Source organism: Rhinatrema bivittatum, chromosome 9 (genome assembly GCF_901001135.1).
Source record: "Rhinatrema bivittatum chromosome 9, aRhiBiv1.1, whole genome shotgun sequence".
Taxonomy (NCBI): domain Eukaryota; kingdom Metazoa; phylum Chordata; class Amphibia; order Gymnophiona; family Rhinatrematidae; genus Rhinatrema; species Rhinatrema bivittatum.
Window position 1 is genome coordinate 18,392,529 of NC_042623.1, and position 21,976 is coordinate 18,414,504.

At 44.9% G+C, this 21,976-nt stretch overlaps 1 long non-coding RNA gene across 1 annotated transcript in view; it reads right to left on the reverse strand.

Moving 5' to 3' along the window:
- Positions 1–713: 713 nt before the first annotated feature.
- Positions 714–21,976, reverse strand: part of LOC115099648 — a 266,836-nt gene continuing 245,573 nt past the window's right edge. Inside the window, exon 7 of the long non-coding RNA XR_003858834.1 lies at positions 714–804. This is a non-coding gene — a long non-coding RNA (uncharacterized LOC115099648). The remainder of the gene's footprint in view (positions 805–21,976) is intronic.

Below are 21,976 nucleotides of genomic sequence, written 5' to 3' on the forward strand. Positions count from 1 at the left end.
CATAATTGTAGTCAGCAATTTCTGCTGTGCCTTGGTCTACAGACAGTTCAACAATGTGAGAGTCTTTATAGCCTAAAAGATATAAAAGGATTTTATCAAAGTTAATTTCATGGCCCCGAAACACACCCAGGATTTCTACTTCTGTGGGAACTGGGTCTGGTTCTATAGTAGTATAAGGACACCCCCCCTACAGTAACTATTGAGGTCTTAGGTACTGTGATTAAAGAAACATTATTGGGTAAGGGAACCTTACTGGTGACATCACGCTTGTTAGAAATAGCAAGTTCTTTCAGAGCGTGCTAACTAACCAAACATTATTTACAACAGCAACCTTGGTTTTGGAGAATTCATCATACTTTGTCATGGAAATCTTACATTTCTCTCAGACATTGAGGACAAACCATACAGAGCTTCTGTAGTATCCTTAAGGAAAGGCTTACCAGGACATAACCAATGTATGTCCTTTGTTGGCATGGGCCTAAATTAGTAATGGAATATTGCTGTGGGTTGTCATTATGATAGGCTAGAAGGCCAGGGGTGTCTACACGCAGGTATACATTGTTTGTCCAGGTACCTACATTAGTTACTTGCTTTAATTGATAATCATTATCAGGTAAAATGAAAGGTAAATTTAAAACATGGTCCCAAAAAACAAAACGGAAGTCAGTCTAGCGTAGCCACAGATGTGAAAAGAACAAAAAACAAGACGGATGCCTTGGAAAGTAAATTTATTATATTGGATTCAGTTTAGAAATCGTAGTGCCTGACTCTGGCCGAGTTTTGCCTTTTTGGCTGCATCAGGAGCTGTAAAAACAATAATTTAATATTTATTAAGAACATATATATATATACATATATTAAAAAAATTTTTGAACCCAAATATATCATATAAAACTTTTCACAAATTACAATAGATAAAGTCAAATTTAGTGTATAAAATCCTTTCGATAAAACAGAAAATTATATACACACATAAAATACCAAAATAAGAAGATGAGAACCAACATGTCACATGTATTTGATAAGAACAGGGGAAAAATTATGCAACACATATCATTTCAAAAACAAGAGAGGATTGGTAACAAATCTAGAGGGGTTAAAAAATATTAGAGCAACAGTTACTTTATTAATCCATACTATACAAATGTATTTACATACACATTTGTATGCGAGTGTCACTCTCAGCTAAAAATAAGACAGACATACAGATTAGATATTTAATTTCAGAGGATTAAATTAATTCTCTTTGCTTAAAACTAATCTACAAAATCCTTGATCCATAAAGTAAAGATATTTTCTATATTTATTTATTTATCTATTTAGTGATTTTTATATACCGCGGCACGTAAGATATACATCACCTCGGTTTACAGTAAACAATAAATTAGCAACAGGCTTTACATACAACAGGCTTTACAGGAAGTAAACAATTGACAGCAACAGGCTTTACATAAATAACGGAATTCAGGCGTGCCTAATATAACTACTTTAACTATTAAGAACAAATGCATATTCTAATTCAATAACGAAGCAGAAGAGCAATATATGCGATTAACCTGCTACAGGCCTATTCCAATAGTTAATGTCAAGTCACAAATATTGCAAATAGGGATAGCAGGCGTAAATGGAGAACAGATAAATTAGCAGATTGAATCAAACATAAGGGAGAGAATAGTAACAGGAAACTAGTGAAACGTAAACAAGAAAACGGCATTTCAGATTAATCGATGATCATAGTGTGAAAGCTTGTTCGAACAACCAAGTTTTGAGGGTTTTTTTGAATGTTTTATGGCAGGATTCGAGACGCAAGTCCATGGGCATTTTATTCCAGATGTTGATACCAGCTATGGAGAAAGAACAGTCTCTTGTGGTCACGTGTTTGATGTGTTTAAGAGGGGGAGAGGCAAGTTTAGCTTGGTGGATATTTCTTATAGGTCTATTAGATGTACGGAATATAAACTGATCAGAAAACCATTGCATCTCTTGGTTATGTATTGATTTATGAATGAGGGAGAGAACTTTAAATGTAATCCTGTATGCTACAGGAAGCCAGTGCAGGAACATGAGAGCTGGAGTGATGTGTTCGTGTCGGCGAGTATTGGTGAGTAAGCGAGCAGCAGAGTTTTGTAGCATCTGCAATGGTTGAATAGCGTTTTTCGGGAGACCTAGTAGTAATGCGTTACAGTAGTCTAGTTTCGGCAGAATTGTGACTTGTAACACAGTCCGGAAATCCTGTGGGTGTAAGAGAGGTTTAATTCTTTTTAGCATATGTAGCTTGAAGAAACCATTTTTGATTGTGGCCGAGATGAAATTCTTTAAGGAAAAGTGATTATCAATCATAACGCCAAGGCTGCGGACTTGCTGCAAATGGGGATGGTCTGATGTTGATATAGGTGTGGTGTTAGCGGAGGTGTTCTTGCGTGGCGTGATGATGAGGAGTTCTGTCTTGGTAGTGTTTATAGCAAGACAGTTTTCTGTGAGTAGATTTTTTATTTCAGCAAGGGCCGAATCCCAGGTTTTCATGGCATTAGCGAGTGAATCATAGATGGGGATGAGGATCTGTACATCATCGGCGTATATGAAATGACGGAGATCCAGTTTCACCAGAAGTCGACAAAGAGGAGATAGGTAAACGTTGAATAGAGTTGATGATAGAGAGGAACCTTGCGGGACACCTTGAGATAGATTTCTGGGTTTCTAGGTTTGGTGTCCCATCTTGACACTATATGTCCTGTCTTTCAGGAATGATTGGATCCAGCATAAGGCGGTGCCAGTGATGCCAATTTGTGAGAGGAGAGAAAGCAGGGTATTGTGGTTGACAGTGTCAAACGCAGAGGAAATATCAAGTAGCGCCAGTAAATAAGAGTGACCAGTATCTAGGGTTTTTAGTATAGAGTCTGAGAGGGACACAAGCAGAGTTTCCGTGCTATGGTTCTTCCGGAAACCATATTGTTCACATATGTTTACATAATGAGACAAATGATTTTTTCAAAAAATTTTTAATTGGAGAAAGGTTTAATTATTAAAATAGTGTTATAACTACTTCAAAATCAATGCTTGCATAATGCAAAAGTACATATTCTTATTCTTACTTTTATTACTCAATTATTTCTTTGATAGTATAATCTCTATTATGTCTCACTGAATTATTAATATTATTTTAATGTTTAATCAGCATTGAACAATTACCTGCTTAAACATGGTTACAGTGTTATCTCGACAACCACTTTTTGTTCGCATCTCACAGAATTCTCAGAGATTCTAAGATGGAAAACAGATTAGGGATGTGAATCGTTTTTTGATGATTTAAAATATCGTCCGATATATTTTAAATCGTCAAAAATCGTTAGAGCCGCGATACAATAACAATTCCCCCGATTTATCGTCAAAAAATCGTAAATCGGGGGGAAGGGGGAGGGCGGGAAAACCGGCACACTAAAACAACCCTAAAACCCACCCCAACCCTTTAAAATAAATCCCCCACCCTCCCGAACCCCCCCAAAATGCCTTAAATTACCTGGGGTCCAGAGGAAGGGTCCCGGTGTGATCTTTTACTCTCGGACCTCCGTGCGTTGTAGAAACAAAATGGCGCCGGCGCTACCTTTGACCTGTCATATGACAGGCCGGCGCCATTTTGTTTTTTTGTCCCCCGTCAGGAGCGTAGGAGATCGCTCCCGGACCCCCGCTGGACCCCCAGGGACTTTTGGCCAGCTTGGGGGGGCCTCCTGACCCCCACAAGACTTGCCAAAAGTCCAGCGGAGGTCCGGAACGACCTCCTGCAGTCGAATCGTTTTTCCGTATGGAAAAACGATTCGCGGTAGGAGATCGCTCCCGGACCCCCGCTGGACCCCCAGGGACTTTTGGCCAGCTTGGGGGGGGGGCCTCCTGACCCCCATAAGACTTGCCAAAAGTCCAGCGGGGGTCCGGAACGACCTCCTGCAGTCGAATCGTGTTGCTGAATGGCCGGTGCCATTTTGCGCAAAATGGATTTGATATGAACTGAACCAAATCATGTTGAACCTGGAAGATGTAGTAGACCAGATTGACAAACTAAAGTGTAGTAAATCACCTGGATGGGATGGTATACAACCCAAGGTTCTGAAAGAAATATAATATAATTTCAGATGTTAGTAAAAATTTATAATCTATCAATAAAATTGTTCATTTTACCTGAAGACTGGAGGTTGGCTAATGTAACTCCAATATTTAAAAAGGGCTCCAGGAGTGACCCAGGAAACTATACACTGGTGAGCCTGACTTCAGCACTAGAAAATTAGTGGAAACTATTTTAAAGAACAAAATCACAGCGCAAATAGAAAGACATGGTTTAATGGAACAAAGTCAGCATGTCTTTACCCAAGGAAGTCTTGACTCACAAATCTGCTACATTTCTTTGAAGGGGTTAATAAACATGTGGATAAAGGTGAACCGGTAGATGTAGTGTATTTGGATTTTCAGAATGCATTTGACAAAGTCCCTCATGAGAGGATTCTAAGAAAACTAAAAAATCATGGGATAGGAGATGTCCTTTTGTGGATTGCAAACTGGTTAAAAGACAGGAAGCAATAGGATTAAATGGTCAATTTTCTCAGTGAAATAAGGTAAACAATGGAGTGCTTCAGGGATCTGTACTTGGATCAGTGCTTTTCAATATATTTATAAATGATCTGGAAAGGGATACGATGAATGAGGTGATCAAATTTGCAGATGACACAAAAATATCCAGAGTAGTTCAATCACAGGTGGATTGTGATAAATTGCAGGAGGCAACCAAATGGCAAATTAAATTTAATGTGCACAAGTGCAAGGTGATGCATATAGGGAAAAATTACCCATTATGTTAGGTTCCATATTAGGAGCTACCACCCAGGAAAGAGATCTAGGCGTTATAGTGGATAACACATTGAAATTGTCAGTGCAGTGTGCTGCGGCAATCAAAAAAGCAAACAGAATGTTAGGAATTATTAAGAAGGGAATGGTGAATAAAACTGAGAATATCATAATGCCTCTGTATCGCTCCATGGTTGTTCAGGATCTGGTGCTAGGAGTTAGCAATCTGTTAGGAATCTGTGTTGCGGGCTCCTGAAGAGGGAGGAGTTAACAATCTTGTTAGGAAAGCTCTGTGTAGAGCTGGAAGTAGCAATCTGTAATTCTGATATAGTAGTGGGTGGATCCCAGGGCCGGTGGCAGATGACCACTCCCCCGGGAGGATATCCCGAGAGGGACCACCGGCTAGGCTTGAGTATGGAGACAGACACATATTAGTTCTTTTATTAAACAGGTTTTTGAAACCACCAGAGGTGGCAGTAGTGAGCTGGTATGCCCGGCAGGGCTGTAGTCCCTCAGGTACTGGAACAACGATCCCAGGATGGCTGAGCTGTTGAGAAACTGTAGAAAGTGAGTTGGTAGAGTAGGCAAAGTTCATGAAGAGAACTAGATGACAAAACTCACATAAGGTCTCAAGGAAGCTCAGGAGCTGGAAAGGATTAGGCCCTCGAGGAGCGAGTACCTGGTTCCAGGGAAAGCTCTGAGAGAGCGATGGTAACTCACAAATGTCTGTATCTGCGATAGCTTCCAGGCAGTAGAGAATCTTCAGAGTGTTCAGGAACATGGGCCCTCGAGGAGCGAGTACCGGTTCCTATCTGCAATCTGAAATAGAGAAAAGAGAGCGAGGCCCCCGAGGAGCGGGTACCTCTGGTAAGTCCGAGGAGGCAGAGTAGCGTGGGAGAAAAGCCGAAGCAATCCCCTTCCTTGCTAACTCGGTTTGTTAGCGATATCAGAGACCTTTAAATATTGGAAGCGATGCCCAAGTACATGGAATTACAATAATCGATACGTGACAACATGAAGGTGCGAGATAGCAATTTTAGGTCAGATTTGACCAATAAGGATTTGATATTGCAGATCATACGCAGATTATAGAATACAGAGTGGAATAAAGCTGAGATCTGGCTCATTACAGATAAGTGGGCATCACATTTCATTCCTAAAATGCTGATTTCATCAACCAGGGAAATAGAAACGTTACTCATACTAGGAAAAAGTTTGATATTAGATTTGCAAACTATAAATTTAAATTATGGTGAATGGGTAGTATTTTTAGCACTGGTGAATGGAAGGTAGGAAATGGATGACTGGTGAATGGGTGCATGATTATGGCCCATGGCGTGGACTTCCAGTGAATGTGGACAGTTAATTTGAGCATGGGTGAATCAGGACCATTAACTGTGAACTAGAGATGTGAATCGTGTGCCAGATCGTCTTAACGATCAGATTCGGCTGCGGGGGGAGGGGGGGCTCGAATCTGATCGTTACGATATGTGAATTGGAATCGTTTCCGATTCCAATTCACATTTTTTTAGGAGGCCCGCACCACAAAAAAACAACAAACACATCCGACCCTTTAAATCGACCTCCCGACCTGACCCATCGCTAATTATTTTTTTACGGAGGCCCGCGCCGCAAAAAAAAACAAAAAAAAACACATCCGACCCTTTAAATCGACCCGACCCATCGCTAATTATTTTTTTTACGGAGGCCCGCGCCGCAAAAAAAACAAAAAAAACCCATCCGACCCCTTAAATCGACCCGACCCATCGCTAATTATTTTTTTACGGAGGCCCGCACCGCAAAAAAACCAAAAAAACCCATCCGACCATTTAAATCAACCCCCCCCCTCCCGACCCGACCCATCGCTATTTTTTTTTTACGGAGGCCCGCGCCGCAAAAAAAAAAAAAGAACCCCATCCGACCCTTTAAATCGACCCCCCCCAAAACCTTTTAAAGTTACCTGGTGGTCCAGGGGGGCCTCGGGGAGAGATCCAGGGGGGCCTCGGGGAAAGATTTCCCAGGCATCAGCTGTTCTAAAAAAAAAAAATGGCGCCGTTGCCCCTTTGCCCTTACCATGTGACAGGGTATCCGTGCCATTGGCCGGCCCCTGTCACATGGTAGGAGCACTGGATGTCCGGCGCCATCTTTACTCATCAGCCCATATTATACTATGGGCTGATGTCACATGGTAAGGGCAAAGGGGCATCGGCGCCATTTTTTTTTTTTTTAGAACAGGTGATGCCTGGGAAATCTTTCCCCGAGGCCCCCCTGGATCTCTCCTCTCCCCGAGGCCCCCCGAGGACCCCCTGGACCACCAGGTAACTTTAAAAGGTTTTGGGGGGTCGATTTAAAGGGTCGGATGGGTTTTTTTGTTTTTTTTGTGGCGCGGGCCTCCGTAAAAAAATAATTAGCGATGGGTCGGGTCGGGAGGGGGGGGGTCGATTTAAGGGGTCGGATGGGTTTTTTTGTTTTTTTTGCGGCGCGGGCCTCCGTAAAAAAATAATTAGCGATGGGTCGGGAGGGTCGATTTAAAGGGTCAGATGGGGTTTGTTTTTTTTTGCGGCGCGGGCCTCCGTAAAAAAAAATAGCAATGGGTCGGGTCGGGTCGATTTAAAGGGTCAGGGTGGGATTTAGGGGCTTTTTTGGTGTGCCCTATTTAACGATACAATACAAATGCCCCTGACGATAAATCGTGGGCATTTGTATTGTATTGTGCACTCTAACGATTTTGGACGATTTTAAAATTATCTGACGATAATTTTAATCGTTCAAAAACGATTCACATCCCTACTGTGAACACTGATGAATGGGTAGCATGGAGTCAAGGATAAGTACATGGGCCACATGGGTCTGGCTGGCATTAAATGGTGCAGATGGACTGCACTGTCACCTCCAGTGATTGAAAAGTACTCCTCTCAATGGGAAGGGCACTTGGAGCCATTTATTGTTGCTCTACCAGTGGGAATTTATTAATGGCCGTAAAGTAAATCTAGGAAGGGCAATTCTCAAAGGCATTTACATGAAAAATAGCGTGTTTTACATGTAGAAATGGCCTTTTACAAAATTGCCCACCCAATATGTGAGACCTGATGATGAGACTGCAGTTCTGGTTGCCGCATCTCTAAAAAAGATAGAGTTGCAGTTCTGGAGTCAAAAGTGCTCCGGGGCTTAAAGAAGTCTGAAATTGTTCCTGAGATAATGGTAGCTGCTCCTGCTCCATATCTAGTTCAGATGCACCCGGAGTATCTGCATTTAATGTTCTGAGAAAGTTTTCAATTAGCGGTTGGGAGGAAGCTAGATTGGGAGCAGTCGGGGTCTCTGGGCGCAATCTTCCCTTCCTCTTAGTATGAGGCATACTTTAATAAGGCTATATCCTTCTCAGACGTCACCTTAATTTAATAATATAGAGACCTTCAGTGAGGGACAGAGTGTTAGAACTTTTGAAGGGGAAATTAAATATTACAACTTACTTAATATTCATTACTTCTTCTTCATTTACTTTCACTCTCCGATTTCAGTCTTTAAAGTAACCCGGAAAAGCGGCATCAACCGCGCGCCGGGACGGCGACTGCGCGCCGAGGGGGGGGTCCGGTTTTAGCACTACCGGCCCCTCCCCTTGATGACGTCAGGCACAGGAACCAGGAAGTAGCTGACAAACCTCCACGGAGAGAAAAGTAAGCAGAAATCAGCAGGAATCTTTCAGCTGCGAAGGGCAAAGCTCTTTCAGCCCTTCACACTCTGTTCACACTCTCCGTCACTCAATCCAGGTTCAGAGGGCTGAATCCTACCAAAGATGTGGACTCAATGCCCATCCTCGGGGAGGGACTTGGAAATGGAGTGAATATAGGAGGAAGTTCCAAAGATACTTCGTTGGTAGTAGTAGAGGAGAGCAATGAAGGAAGATCTATATCTTTGGATCCCTCTACATCAACACCCAAAGGCGCTAAAGGAGGGGTAGGGCTTGGTAACTACTCACAACCTGGTGAAAGTGTCATTAAGAAAAGAAATCCTCAATTTAAGGAAAATTGTGGTGTCACACTTGAAAATATATGGGAAGTTTTAATGGATTTAAAAACATCTATGAAAAATCTAGAAGTGAAAATGTCTGAAGTACAAACACAAGGGAAAATTGTAGAAGAAAAAGTTAAGAAAAATGCTGAGAAATGTGAGATTTTAGAGAAACAATTAGTTCAGATTCAGGAAGTACAACTAGGGCTGATAAAAGGAGAAACCTCGAACTCTAGAAGGTTAGAGGTACTTGAAAATAATTCTCGTTATAAAAATCTGAGAATATTGAATTTCCCCTCAGTTAAACTAATATCTCCTTTGGAACAATTTAAGAGATTTTTGATTGAAAATTTATTAATTACCTCTGAGAATATGCCCTCTTTAGAAAAAATCTTTTATATTGTTTCAAAAAAACAAGAAAACTGTGATGTGTTAAATCAGACCCATCCTTTAGTAAATCTTACAGACTTTATTGAAGAATCAATGGAAAATCAAATTGAGTCAAGAGGTACCCTATGTGTGAAGTTTCAAAAGATAGAAGATAGGGATAATGTGTTAAAATTATTCCTAAGAAACCAGGAAAAGTTATATCTTAACGGGAAAATTTGGATGTACCCAGACATTACAAAAAATACACAGATAAGGAGGAAAAACTTTCTTCAGATGGGTCCAGATGTTAAGCAACTGGGAGCCCAGATGACAGTTTATTTCCCCTGTAAATGTATCGTTAAACATCTAAATGAGCGATACGTATTTCTAGAACCATTGGAACTTAAAAAATTTATAGACTCAAGAGTTAAAAAATGAACTTTCACCAGGTTGGTCATTGGTTTATATATTTGTAATTGCATTTAAACACACCTATTCCTTAAGTAATTTTGCTTAATTTATGCTCCATACTAATTGAATTGGGGCCTTCCTTTTCCTTATAACTGGCAATGTATAAAGAATTTTCCTTTAATTTGTTTGTCTTGCGTACTGATCAATTTGATCAATTATATACATAAATTGCCTTGTAATTGACATTTATTTGCTGTCAAAATCTTTTTAAACTGCATAAATAAAAAAAAAAAAAAAAAAAAAGATAGAGTTGCATTAGAAAAGGTACAGAGAAGGGCGACCAAAATGATAAAGGGAATGGAACAGCTCCCCTATGAGGAAAGGCTAAAGAGGTTAGGGCTGTTCAGCTTGGAGAAGAGACGGCTGAGGGGGGATATGATAGAGGTGTTTAAAATCATGAGAGGTCTAGAACGGATAGATGTGAATAGGTTATTTACTCTTTCGGATAATAGACTAGGGGGCACTCCATGAAGTTAGCATGGGGCACATTTAAAACTAATCGGTGAAAAGTTCTTTTTCACTCAACGCACAATTAAACTCTGGAATTTGTTGCCAGGGGATGCGGTAAAGAGAGCATAGCTAGGTTTAAAAAAGGTTTGGACAGGTTCCTGGAGGAGAAGTCCTTAAACTGCTATAAATCAAACTGACATAGGGAATTGCCACTGCTTATTTCTGGCACTAGAAGCATGGGATCTGTTTAATGTTTGGGTACTTGCCAAGTTCTTATGGCCTGGATTGGCCACTGTTGGAAACAGGATGCTGAGCTTGATGGACCCTTGGTCTGACCCAGCATGGCAACTTCTTATGTTCTTAAACGTACACATGTATGTCCTATTTGCTCATAAATGTACCAGGATGGAGTGGAGGTGTTCCTTGGGAAGAGTTTGAACTTGTCCATGCTTCTGGATTTTGAAAAGTATGCACACACATTTTCCTGAAAATTTTCCATGCAGCTGATAAAGTGTATGCACCAGAACATTTGATGGGATAAGTCCACTTTGGAAACTGGTGTAACTTTTAGGTGCGTTTTTGCCTCCTAATTACACCTCATTGTGTAACGTAAGGTCTTAGTGCAAATGTAACATTTTCTGAGCTGCCAACTCATCAGGGTTTCAGTATCACCGTTTTCTCATTGGCTCTCTCTCCTAAGATTTCCTTCACTCCAAGGCCTTTAAATAGTGGATTTAGACATCTCCCCCCTACAGATTTTGTATTTCTGTGCAAAATTACACAGAGATGCCGTAGTACATGACTTTTCAAGACCACAGAGGTCCCCTCAGGTCAGAGACTGTTGCTCAGGCAAAAGATACACTTATGGCCAAATTTTCAAAGGCCCACACACGTAAAAGCTGGGGTTTACGCGCGTGGCTGGGTCTTGCATGCACCGCGCACAAAGAGGCCCGGCCATGCGCACAAACCCCAGTCTATGCACCCAAGTGCCGGGCTGCTTCAAAGGGACGGGCCCGGGCGGGGGGCAGGCTGGGACAGCGCTATTGTACGCTGTCCCGGGGAACATCGGCCGGCCCGCACAACTCGCTTCTGCTCCCGAGGAGCAGTAAGTAAAAAAAATTAAAAAATTCAGGGTAGCCAGATAGGCATTAGGGGTCAGGGTGGAGAGGGGAAAGGGAAGGAAGGATAGGTAGGGGGTAGGGAATTTCCCTTAATTGGAGCGGACTGGGAGGGAACAGGGGGAGGCCCAATTGCGTTGCTGCACATATTCATGCAAAATTCGGGCCCCCCCCAGCGCATGCCACCCACCCGTCTATGTGTGCGCGGATTTTAAACTCCGGCACATGTGCACGCGGCCATCGAATTTTATAACATGCGCGCGCGTGTTATAAAATCGGCGCGTGCCCGGAACCAGGCGCACACGAATGGCCGCACGCTGTTTTGAAAATCTACCCCTTAGTAGGATATAGGACAGTCAATTAGGAGCTAAAAGACCTTAATACTTACCTGCTACAAAGATTCAAATGCATTAAGGAGCTTGAAGGAGAGAGGAGTCACCTCTGAAGTACCAGAATGAAAGGCTGAGTCCCCCAGAGGAAGGCTGTGCCTTTGGACGCGGTCTGTCTTCTACGTCCACTGAGCTGCGCCAGCCCTGAAAAGCACTCAGAAGAGGCTCTGCTGACATCTGTGGAACTATAAGTCCATAGATGCAACAGAATGAAATTAGGACAGGTTCAGCCTCTCCATGAGGACCTGGAGCTGCCTTCTAGTAACCGCAGCTCGGGGGGGGTCTTGCATGGGATCTGCTAACCCAGCGCCTTTCCTTCCCACAGTAAACTTTGGAGATTACAGAACTTGTGGCTTACTTGATTCGGTTAGAATTGTGGGCCGGATCTGGTCGTGTGTTTCCTGGCTGGCAGTAGCCCTGTGCACTCTCTTACTCGGAGAGTTTTGCAGGGGTGGAAGCAGCATTGCTACGGTGACGCCGAAGACCTGAGAGAAATGAAGGTGGACTTGTCTAGGATCGCCTCTCGGCGTGCTGGCGAGAATGCGTCTGCTCTGCAGGGGCCCTTGGTGGTCGTGCATCCTGGCAGAGAAGGGGACCACCCACAACTTCATTTATAATAAAATCCCACACATCTTCCAAAGTGAGGCAATTCCTTCCGTCCGCAGTACAAAAGCAAGAAGAAAAGCAGTAAGCAGCCCTTGTTAACCTTCATTTGAACCTAGGTTTCTTTTTTTATTCTCTAACTTAAATTTGAAATAAAATATCCAGGCTAGCTGAATTAAAGATGACCGGCAATCAGTATTAACCGGTACCAAATGGCAACTGTACTTAAGCATTGAGTACTTTCCAGGCTTCCCTTATCAATGAAAGGGTCTGCTGGATTCTTACCCGAGCAATATGACCCCATCAGGGTTGTTGGTGAGAGCAGGAAGAAGGACTGAACTCATTGCTAAGCACTCCCCCTGCAGGATGTTCATTCCTGTGGCGAGCCACAGAATTTTCCAGAACCGGAAGCGAGCTACAGGGTGAAAAGGATGGAAGCCAATCTTTTCTCACTTCCCTGCCTCCTGCTGCAGAAAGAGCACTTAACCGTACTGGATCCGCTGTGTGCTTGTAGAAAGGAAACAGAGCCAAAGAAAGGCATTCGTGTGCGGTATCTCCTCTAACAGTACTGGATCCGCTGTGTGCTCGTAGAAAAGAAACAGAGCCAAAGAAAGGCGTTCGTGTGCGGTATCTCCTCTAACAGTACTGGATCCGCTGTGCGCTCGTAGAAAGGAAACAGAGCCAAAGAAAGGCGTTCGTGTGCGGTATCTCCTCTAACAGTACTGGATCCGCTGTGCGCTCGTAGAAAGGAAACAGAGCCAAAGAAAGGCGTTCGTGTGCGGTATCTCCTCTAACAGTACTGGATCCGCTGTGCGCTCGTAGAAAGGAAACAGAGCCAAAGAAAGGCGTTCGTGTGCGGTATCTCCTCTAACAGTACTGGATCCGCTGTGCGCTCGTAGAAAGGAAACAGAGCCAAAGAAAGGCGTTCGTGTGCGGTATCTCCTCTAACAGTACTGGATCCGCTGTGTCCTCGTAGAAAGGAAACAGAAGTACCTCCTCTAACAGTACTGGATCCACTGTGCGCTCGTAGAAAGGAAACAGAGCCAAAGAAAGGCGTTCGTGTGCGGTATCTCCTCTAACAATACTGGATCCGCTGTGTCCTCGTAGAAAGGAAACAGAAGTACCTCCTCTAACAGTACTGGATCCGCTGTGTGCTCGTAGAAAAGAAACAGAGCCAAAGAAAGGAGTTTGTGTGCGGTATCTCCTCTAACAGTACTGGATCCGCTGTGTGCTCGTAGAAGGGAAAGAGAGCCAAAGAAAGGCGTTTGTGTGCGGTATCTCCTCTAACAGTACTGGATCCGCTGTGTGCTCGTAGAAAGGAAACAGAGCCAAAGAAAGGCGTTTGTGTGCGGTATCTCCTCTAACAGTACTGGATCCGCTGTGTGCTCGTGGAAAGGAAACAGAGCCAAAGAAAGGCATTCGTGTGCGGTATCTCCTCTAACAGTACTGGATCTGCTGTGTGCTCGTAGAAAGGAAACCGAGCCAAAGAAAGGCGTTCGTGTGCGGTATCTCCTCTAACAATACTGGATCCGCTGTGTCCTCGTAGAAAGGAAACAGAAGTACCTCCTCTAACAGTACTGGATCCGCTGTGTGCTCGTAGAAAAGAAACAGAGCCAAAGAAAGGCGTTCGTGTGCGGTATCTCCTCTAACAGTACTGGATCCGCTGTGTGCTCGTAGAAGGGAAACAGAGCCAAAGAAAGGCGTTCGTGTGCGGTATCTCCTCTAACAGTACTGGATCCGCTGTGTGCTCGTAGAAAGGAAACCGAGCCAAAGAAAGGCGTTTGTGTGCGGGATCTCCTCTAACAGTACTGGATCCGCTGTGTGCTCGTAGAAGGGAAACAGAGCCAAAGAAAGGCGTTCGTGTGCGGTATCTCCTCTAACAGTACTGGATCCGCTGTGTGCTCGTAGAAGGGAAAGAGAGCCAAAGAAAGGCGTTCGTGTGCGGTATCTCCTCTAACAGTACTGGATCCGCTGTGGCTCGTAGAAAGGAAACAGAGCCAAAGAAAGGCGTTCGTGTGCGGGATCTCCTCTAACAGTACTGGATCCGCTGTGTGCTCATAGAAGGGAAACAGAGCCAAAGAAAGGCGTTCGTGTGCGGTATCTCCTCTAACAGTACTGGATCCGCTGTGTGCTCGTAGAAAGGAAACAGAGCCAAAGAAAGGCGTTCGTGTGCGGTATCTCCTCTAACAGTACTGGATCCGCTGTGTGCTCGTAGAAAGGAAACAGAGCCAAAGAAAGGCGTTCGTGTGCGGTATCTCCTCTAACAGTACTGGATCCGCTGTGTGCTCATAGAAGGGAAAGAGAGCCAAAGAAAGGCGTTCGTGTGCGGTATCTCCTCTAACAGTACTGGATCCGCTGTGGCTCGTAGAAAGGAAACAGAGCCAAAGAAAGGCGTTCGTGTGCGGGATCTCCTCTAACAGTACTGGATCCGCTGTGGCTCGTAGAAAGGAAACAGAGCCAAAGAAAGGCGTTCGTGTGCGGTATCTCCTCTAACAGTACTGGATCCGCTGTGTGCTCGTAGAAGAGAAAGAGAGCCAAAGAAAGGCGTTCGTGTGCGGTATCTCCTCTAACAGTACTGGATCCGCTGTGGCTCGTAGAAAGGAAACAGAGCCAAAGAAAGGCGTTCGTGTGCGGGATCTCCTCTAACAGTACTGGATCCGCTGTGTGCTCATAGAAGGGAAACAGAGCCAAAGAAAGGCGTTCGTGTGCGGTATCTCCTCTAACAGTACTGGATCCGCTGTGTGCTCGTAGAAAGGAAACAGAGCCAAAGAAAGGCGTTCATGTGCGGTATCTCCTCTAACAGTACTGGATCCGCTGTGTGCTCGTAGAAAGGAAACAGAGCCAAAGAAAGGCGTTCGTGTGCGGTATCTCCTCTAACAGTACTGGATCCGCTGTGTGCTCGTAGAAAGGAAACAGAGCCAAAGAAAGGCGTTCGTGTGCGGTATCTCCTTTTGTTTCATTTTTTTTGGGGGGCAACCACTCTAGGGAGGCAAACTGCTAACTTTTCCATTTCTTGAACTGGAGTCCCAATCCTGAGAGCCAGAAGTTAGTTAAAGAATATTGGAAGATAGCCTTTATCCTTAAGAACATAAGGACTTGCCATGCTGGGTCAGACCAAGGGTCCATCGAGCCCAGCATCCTGTTTCCAACAGAGGCCAATCCAGCCCATAAGAACCTGGCAATTACCCAAACACTAAGAAGATCCCATGCCACTGATTCTTATTTATTTGATTTATATTCCAATTTTCAGCACTAAAGTGGATTGCATTCAAATACTATAGGTATTTTCCTAGTTTCCTTAGATCTTTTTAATCACTTGCAGGAGAGTCCTGTTTTTTAGAGGGGTGGGGAGTTTGAGAATCGGAGTTTTTGTGCTTCTAAGGACTTGCAAGTTAGGAGACTGGAAGCTTTTAGCTGCACCCTAGGGTCTGCTCAACCATCATTACTCCATTCCAACACAGCAACATTTTGGGAGAAGGTGCCCATCTGTTATAGTTACAAAAAAAGAAAAAGATAGCACACCCATCCAGTGCAACCAAGAACGAGAAGGAGGCCACAAGGACACAGATCATTAGAAACCAGGCACAAAGGGGTATAAAAAAAGATATAGTTGCAGTGGAGAAGGTACAGAGAAGGGCGACCAAAATGATAAAGGGGATGGAACAGCTCCCCTATGAGGAAAGGCTGAAGAGGTTAGGGCTGTTCAGCTTGGAGAAGAGACGACTGAGGGGGAATATGATAGAGGTGTTTAAAATCATGAGAGGTCTAGAACGGGTAGATGTGAATCGGTTATTTACTCTTTCAGATAATAGAAAGACTAGGGGGCACTCCATGAAGTTAGCATGGGGCACATTTAAAACTAATCAGAGAAAGTTCTTCTTCATTCAAAGCACAATTAAACTCTGGAATTTGTTGCCAGAGAATGTGGTTCGTGCAGTTAGTATAGCTGTGTTTAAAAAAGGATTGGATAAGTTCTTGGAGGAGAAGTCCATTACCTGCTATTAAGTTGACTTAGAGAATAGCCACTGCCATTAGCAATGGTAACATGGAATAGACTTAGTTTTTGGGTACTTGCCAGGTTCTTGTAGCCTGGATTGGCCACTGTTGGAAACAGGATGCTGGGCTTGATGGACCCTTGGTCTGACCCAGTATGGCATGTTCTTATGTTCTTATTTTCTGCTCAGTGTGAGGCAATGACCAAGAAAGCGAACAGAATGCTCGGGATTATTAGGAAAGGAATGGAGACTAAAACAGAGACTATTATACTGGCTCTATATCGCTCCGTGGTGAGACCACACTTTGAATATTGTGTGCAATTCTGGTCACTGCATCTCAAACAGGGCCGGTGCCCACATTTTTGTGTTTTTCCCCCCACTAACTAGCACAATATATAAAAACTGCCAGCTGCACGCTCTGTCCCAGGTCCTATTTTCCAACGAAAAAAAAAGCAGGTTTGGAGCCCTTTTCTCCAAGAACTACCCGGTGATATCCTCAGCAAATTTCCAGTGCAAGAATGATAAAGAATGTAACCTTGAGTGGTCTCTGATATACTGAGCAGCATTGCTGCTGGTTTGTTTTTTTGGTCATTTACCGGGGGTGGGGGGGATGGGAGAAACATGGGGAATGCTGTTCAGAAGTTTCGTAGATGTTTATTTACTGACTGTCATCCCTGGAAATACGTGGGCAAGTTCTGTATTGTGGATTTGTAGGTTATCTTTCCCGTGCCAATAAAAATATTTACATTAAAAAAAAAAAAAAAAAAAAAAAAAAAAGCCGCTGGCAACCCAAACTGTCAAGGCTGACACACTCCCACAAACCTATCTTTCCCCATCTTAGGTCCAACATTTCTAAATTGTGCAGGAATGATCCCCAGGTGCTCCTGCTCCACCTATCAGTACATAAAACTGGTGCCAGCTGGGCCCTGTGGCTGGCACCGGCTGGTTGTACAGAAAAACATGCACTGCTGTGGTGCCACCCAGAAAACCCTACAAAAAAAACACACACTTGGAACCCATATAGTATTAGGCCTATTGTAACACATATTAGGTGAGGGTTTGGCCCTTGGACAGCCTTGAGTAAAACTGAATGCCAGCAATATAGTAAACTTCCTACACCAAAACAGCACTAACTGCAGACACTCAAACAGGAACAACCCCATCTATTACAAGGCAAATATTATACCAGGCCCTAAACACCTCCAATTAGGAAAGCAGAACAAGCCAGTCTGCTCTAAAATCCTACCTAGAAACTACATGTTAGCAGAATACCTCGCCTCGGTCACACATACAGAACACAGACAGACCGTCACCAAATACAGAATAAAGAGACCATAAAGTATAAAGAGAAATGTGCAGGTAGAAACTGAACTGGAAACCACAACAAGCCAGACTCTGTATGCAATGAAGGACTGGAAAAACAGAAACATCACTAGTCCTCATAAATCAAACAATAAAAAGAGAAAATATAAATTAATCACAATAAACCATACTAATAAAAATAATATTGCTAAACAGATGAGAAACAGAATAACATCCAATAATTAAGAACTCATATAAAAAGTTCTAAAAAGTTCCAAACAGCAATAAAATATTTCACAATAGCAAACTCTTACAGGACCGGGCCATGCCCCGGTCCCTCCTCCTACCTCAGGGCTGGCCCGGCCCGCGCGGACTTGTCTTCGGCCGTCCAGGCCCGACATGGCTGCTGCCGCGGCTCTCCCTTCGTGAGGGAGGTGCCGCCGACCCCAACGTGCGCGGGGAGGGGGGCTCAGCTCTTAAAGGGGCCAGCGCGGGAAATCTAGGGGACGGCCTCCAGATGACATCAGACGCTGCAGGGTATTTAAACTCTGCAGCTTGGTCGAATCCCTGCCTTGCAACAAGGTTCACTCAGTCCCCTGAGTTACCAGTTGCTGCATTGGATCTTGGATCATCTCTTCCATCTTCCGTCTTCTGACCTGGCTTCGTCTTCTGACTTGTCTTCAGCTTCCGCTCCTGCTTTTGGTATTGACGTCTGACTGCTGGCTTTCGACCCGGCTCCGTCCCACGACTCTGTCTTCAGCTTCCGTCCCTGGCTCTGGTTTGGATCTCTGACTTCTGGCTTCTGACCCGGCTTCATTCCTGGACTCATAAGAACATAAGACTCCGACTTCTTCCTCCACTTCAGGTATCTGGTACTCACTGGCCCAGAGGATTCTCCTAAGTCCCAGCAGCTCGGGCTCTCACGGGCTCCTCCCGGGGGAGCCGCGGGCTTCCGAGGGTGAAGACTCTCCAGTCTCCTGGGTCAAGCCGTCCTCTTCATCCACCTCTTCGGCCGCTGCCCGTATCCTTGGTCTCATAGGGTCCCGCTTAAGTCCAAGAGGTCCGGGTTCCTACAGGCCCCTCCTGGGGGAACCGCGGACTTCCACTGCTGAAGTCTTCTCCAGAGGATCTTCAGTGCGGCCTCCCGGCTGGGATGCCTCCTGTGGGTTCCCACAATATACCATATACAGTCTCAGCCGGCCCAAGGGTCCACGACCGTAACACAAACACATCAAACACCTAATAATTAAAACAAGGGAAAAATCCCCCGCTTCTCTTACCTGAAAACATTTGATCAGTTTTTTACCCCCCCCCCCCCCCAAGGCAGGCTCTCATTCACACACACATCCATGCCCCCCAGGCAGGTTCCCATTGGCATACTTACACTCATCTCCAGCAGGCAGGCTCCCATTCTCACACATACACACAAAACACACACACACATTCCTCCCCAGACAAGCTCCCATTCACACACACACACACACATGTAACCATCCTCCCAGGCAGGCTCCCATTTCCGCACATACACCCATCCCCCCAGGCCAGTTCCCATCCACACACACACACACACACCCATTACCCCAGGCCAGCTCCCATCCACACACACATACACCAGGCTAGTTCCCATCCACACACTCACAGACACAGATATGCACCAGGCAAGTTCCCATCTGCACATGCATCACTCCCAGGCAAGCTTACATTCACACCCAACCACCCATCCCCCTCAGACAGACCCCCATTCACTTATCCATTCTAGAAAGGCTCCCATTCACAAATAACCAACCTACCCACTCACCCACCCATCTATTTATCCCAGGCAGGCTGCTATTCACAACTAACCCACCCACCCTCATCCATCCCAGGTAGGCTCCCATTCACATCCACTCATCCCTGGCAGACTCACATTCACACACACACACACACACACACACACACACACACACAAGTAACCCCTACACAGACAGGGTCCACAGCTCTTTTTTTCCTTTTCTGCTCCTGCTGCCGCCACAAGGGGTCTTACTCCTTAGAGGAGAACAGGATTCCTTGCAGTGCCACAGAAGTCCTTCCTGTGGCGCCACCTCCTGCACTGGCTGGCCCTGCAGTACTCAACACTCGCAGGAAAGTACTAACACCGCAAATGTTGAGTACCACATGTTCAGGTGGCACACAAGGAGGCACAAAATGAGCTCCCTCTTCTTCAGCCAAAGTGCAGGCCACTGGTGGGGTGGGGTCAACCGGAGGCCACATGGGCCTCTCACTGATTCCTTTGGTGGGCCCCACCAACTGCCTTCATGGGTGTGCCACCCTGTGCAATTGCACAATTTGTACACCCGGGAGCGCTGGGCCTAATCTCAACAAAGATATAACGGAATTAGAAAAGGTACAGAGGACAACCAAGATGATAAACATATCCACAGTACGGGGAAGATTTTAAAAGCCCAGCCGGATTTACGCACGCAGGGGACTAGCCCGCTGGCGCGCCAATGTTGCATAGGCCGCCGGCGCGTGCAAAGCCCCGGGATGTGCGTATGTCCCGGGGCTTTGCTTGGGGGGCATTTGGGGCATTCGGGGCCAAGGCCGTGGGCATGGTGCCGGCCCAGGGGCGTTCCGGGGGCATGGCCGAGGCCTCCGAACCAGCCCCCGGGCCGGGGAATGGCCTGCTGGTGCGCACAAGTTACGCCTGCCTCAGGCAGGCGTAACTTTCTTAATAAAGGTAGGGGGGAGATTTAGTTAGGGCTGGGGGTGGATTAGGTAGGGGAAGGGAGGGGAAGGTGGGGGGTCCGGAAAAAAGTTCCCTCCGAGGCCGCTCCAATTTCGGAGCGGCCTCGGAGGGAATGGAGGCAGGCTGGTTCGGCTCGGCGCACGCAGGTTGCACAATTGTGCACCCCCCTGCGTGCGCCAACCCTGGATTTTATAACATGCACGTGGCAGCGCGTGCATGTTATAAAACTGGGTGAGATTTGTTCACACCGGGTTGCGCAAACAAATCTACGCCCACGCATAACTTTAAAAATCTACCCCTACATGAATATAATCTGCTTTGAAATAGCCGAAAGGAAGAAAATAAATAACATTCTAAAGAGGGATGGAATGAGTCCCCTATAAGGAAATATTGTAATCCGCTTATAATAGTTTTAGCCCACTTATAATACACCTGGCAAGGTTTTTTTTAATAAATAAAGAAGTTGTGGCTGTTCAGAATGGAGAAGAGAGGGCTGAGGGGAGATATGATAGAGGTCTATAAAATAACGAGTGGAGTGGACAGGGTAAACATGAATCTGTTTTCTCTTCATGCAATGAAGCTACTATGTAATAAAGACAAATAGGACAAATTGTATTTTTTACTCAATGCATAATTAAACTCTGGAATTCATTGCCAGAGGATGTGGTGAAAGCTGTTAGTATAGCTGGGTTAAGTTCCTGGAAGAAAAGTCTATAAACCATTATTAAGGTGGACTTAGGGAAATCCACTGCTTATCCCTAGGTGTAAGCATCATGGAATCCATCAGCCTTTTGGGATCCTGCCAGGTAATTGCAACCTGGATTGGCCACTGTTGGAAACAGGATACTGAGATTGATGGACCTTTGGTCTGACCCGGTACGGCAAATTTTTATGTTCTTTTCATTCATCTCCCAAGAAATGGAAGAAACTGTCTCTGAAGATTTATTTTTCTTGAAGCAACACTTGTGTGAAGTGTTTATTTATTGGAATGAGAAACTGTCCTGTCACCTAAGTCCCTGAAGTCAAGGTCCCCCCAAGTTCTGAACAGATCCAGGGCTGTAGCCAGTGTGCAGCGAGCATCAGTCCTCTGCCAGCCCCCACCACATCCCTCCCTGCTCAATGAGGACATGGGAGGGGGCTTCACAGAGAACAGACCTAAGTGTCTATGGCTGAGTATTCTGATGTTATTGTCTGACAGTCCTGTGAGTGCCCCACTGGTAGAAAAGTGATCATGTACCAGGAAATCAGTCCCAAGATTGATTAAAACCAGGTACCCATGGCATATTTCATGAGGATTTTATTTTACTTAACTTTAAAAAGTTACTGGAATGTGCAATAGAACAATCTCACAGTTGACAAATTGCCATGATTGTTGCTAAAAGAAAAAACCCCATACACAGGGCAACTTTACAGATGGTGCTTTGTAAATGCTTTTTAACAATTATTTTATTTAGTGGTTGTAGGCAATCTGCACCTGCAGACCAAATCTTACTTTCCTCCTGTACAGCAGCAGGCAGCTCCCACCCACACCTCCGGCAGATAAGTGATTAGCCTCGTTACCTTCCAAGGATGACCTTGTAGTAGCTTCCTTGCTTTCCGCTCTCTTTGCGTTGCTTGGCCATTTTATGATATCAGTTTATCAGGGCTCCGGTGCCTCGTTCTGGTAAATGAACAAAGAGCTCCAAGCCAGGCTCCTGGGCGATGGCTAAAGAATGA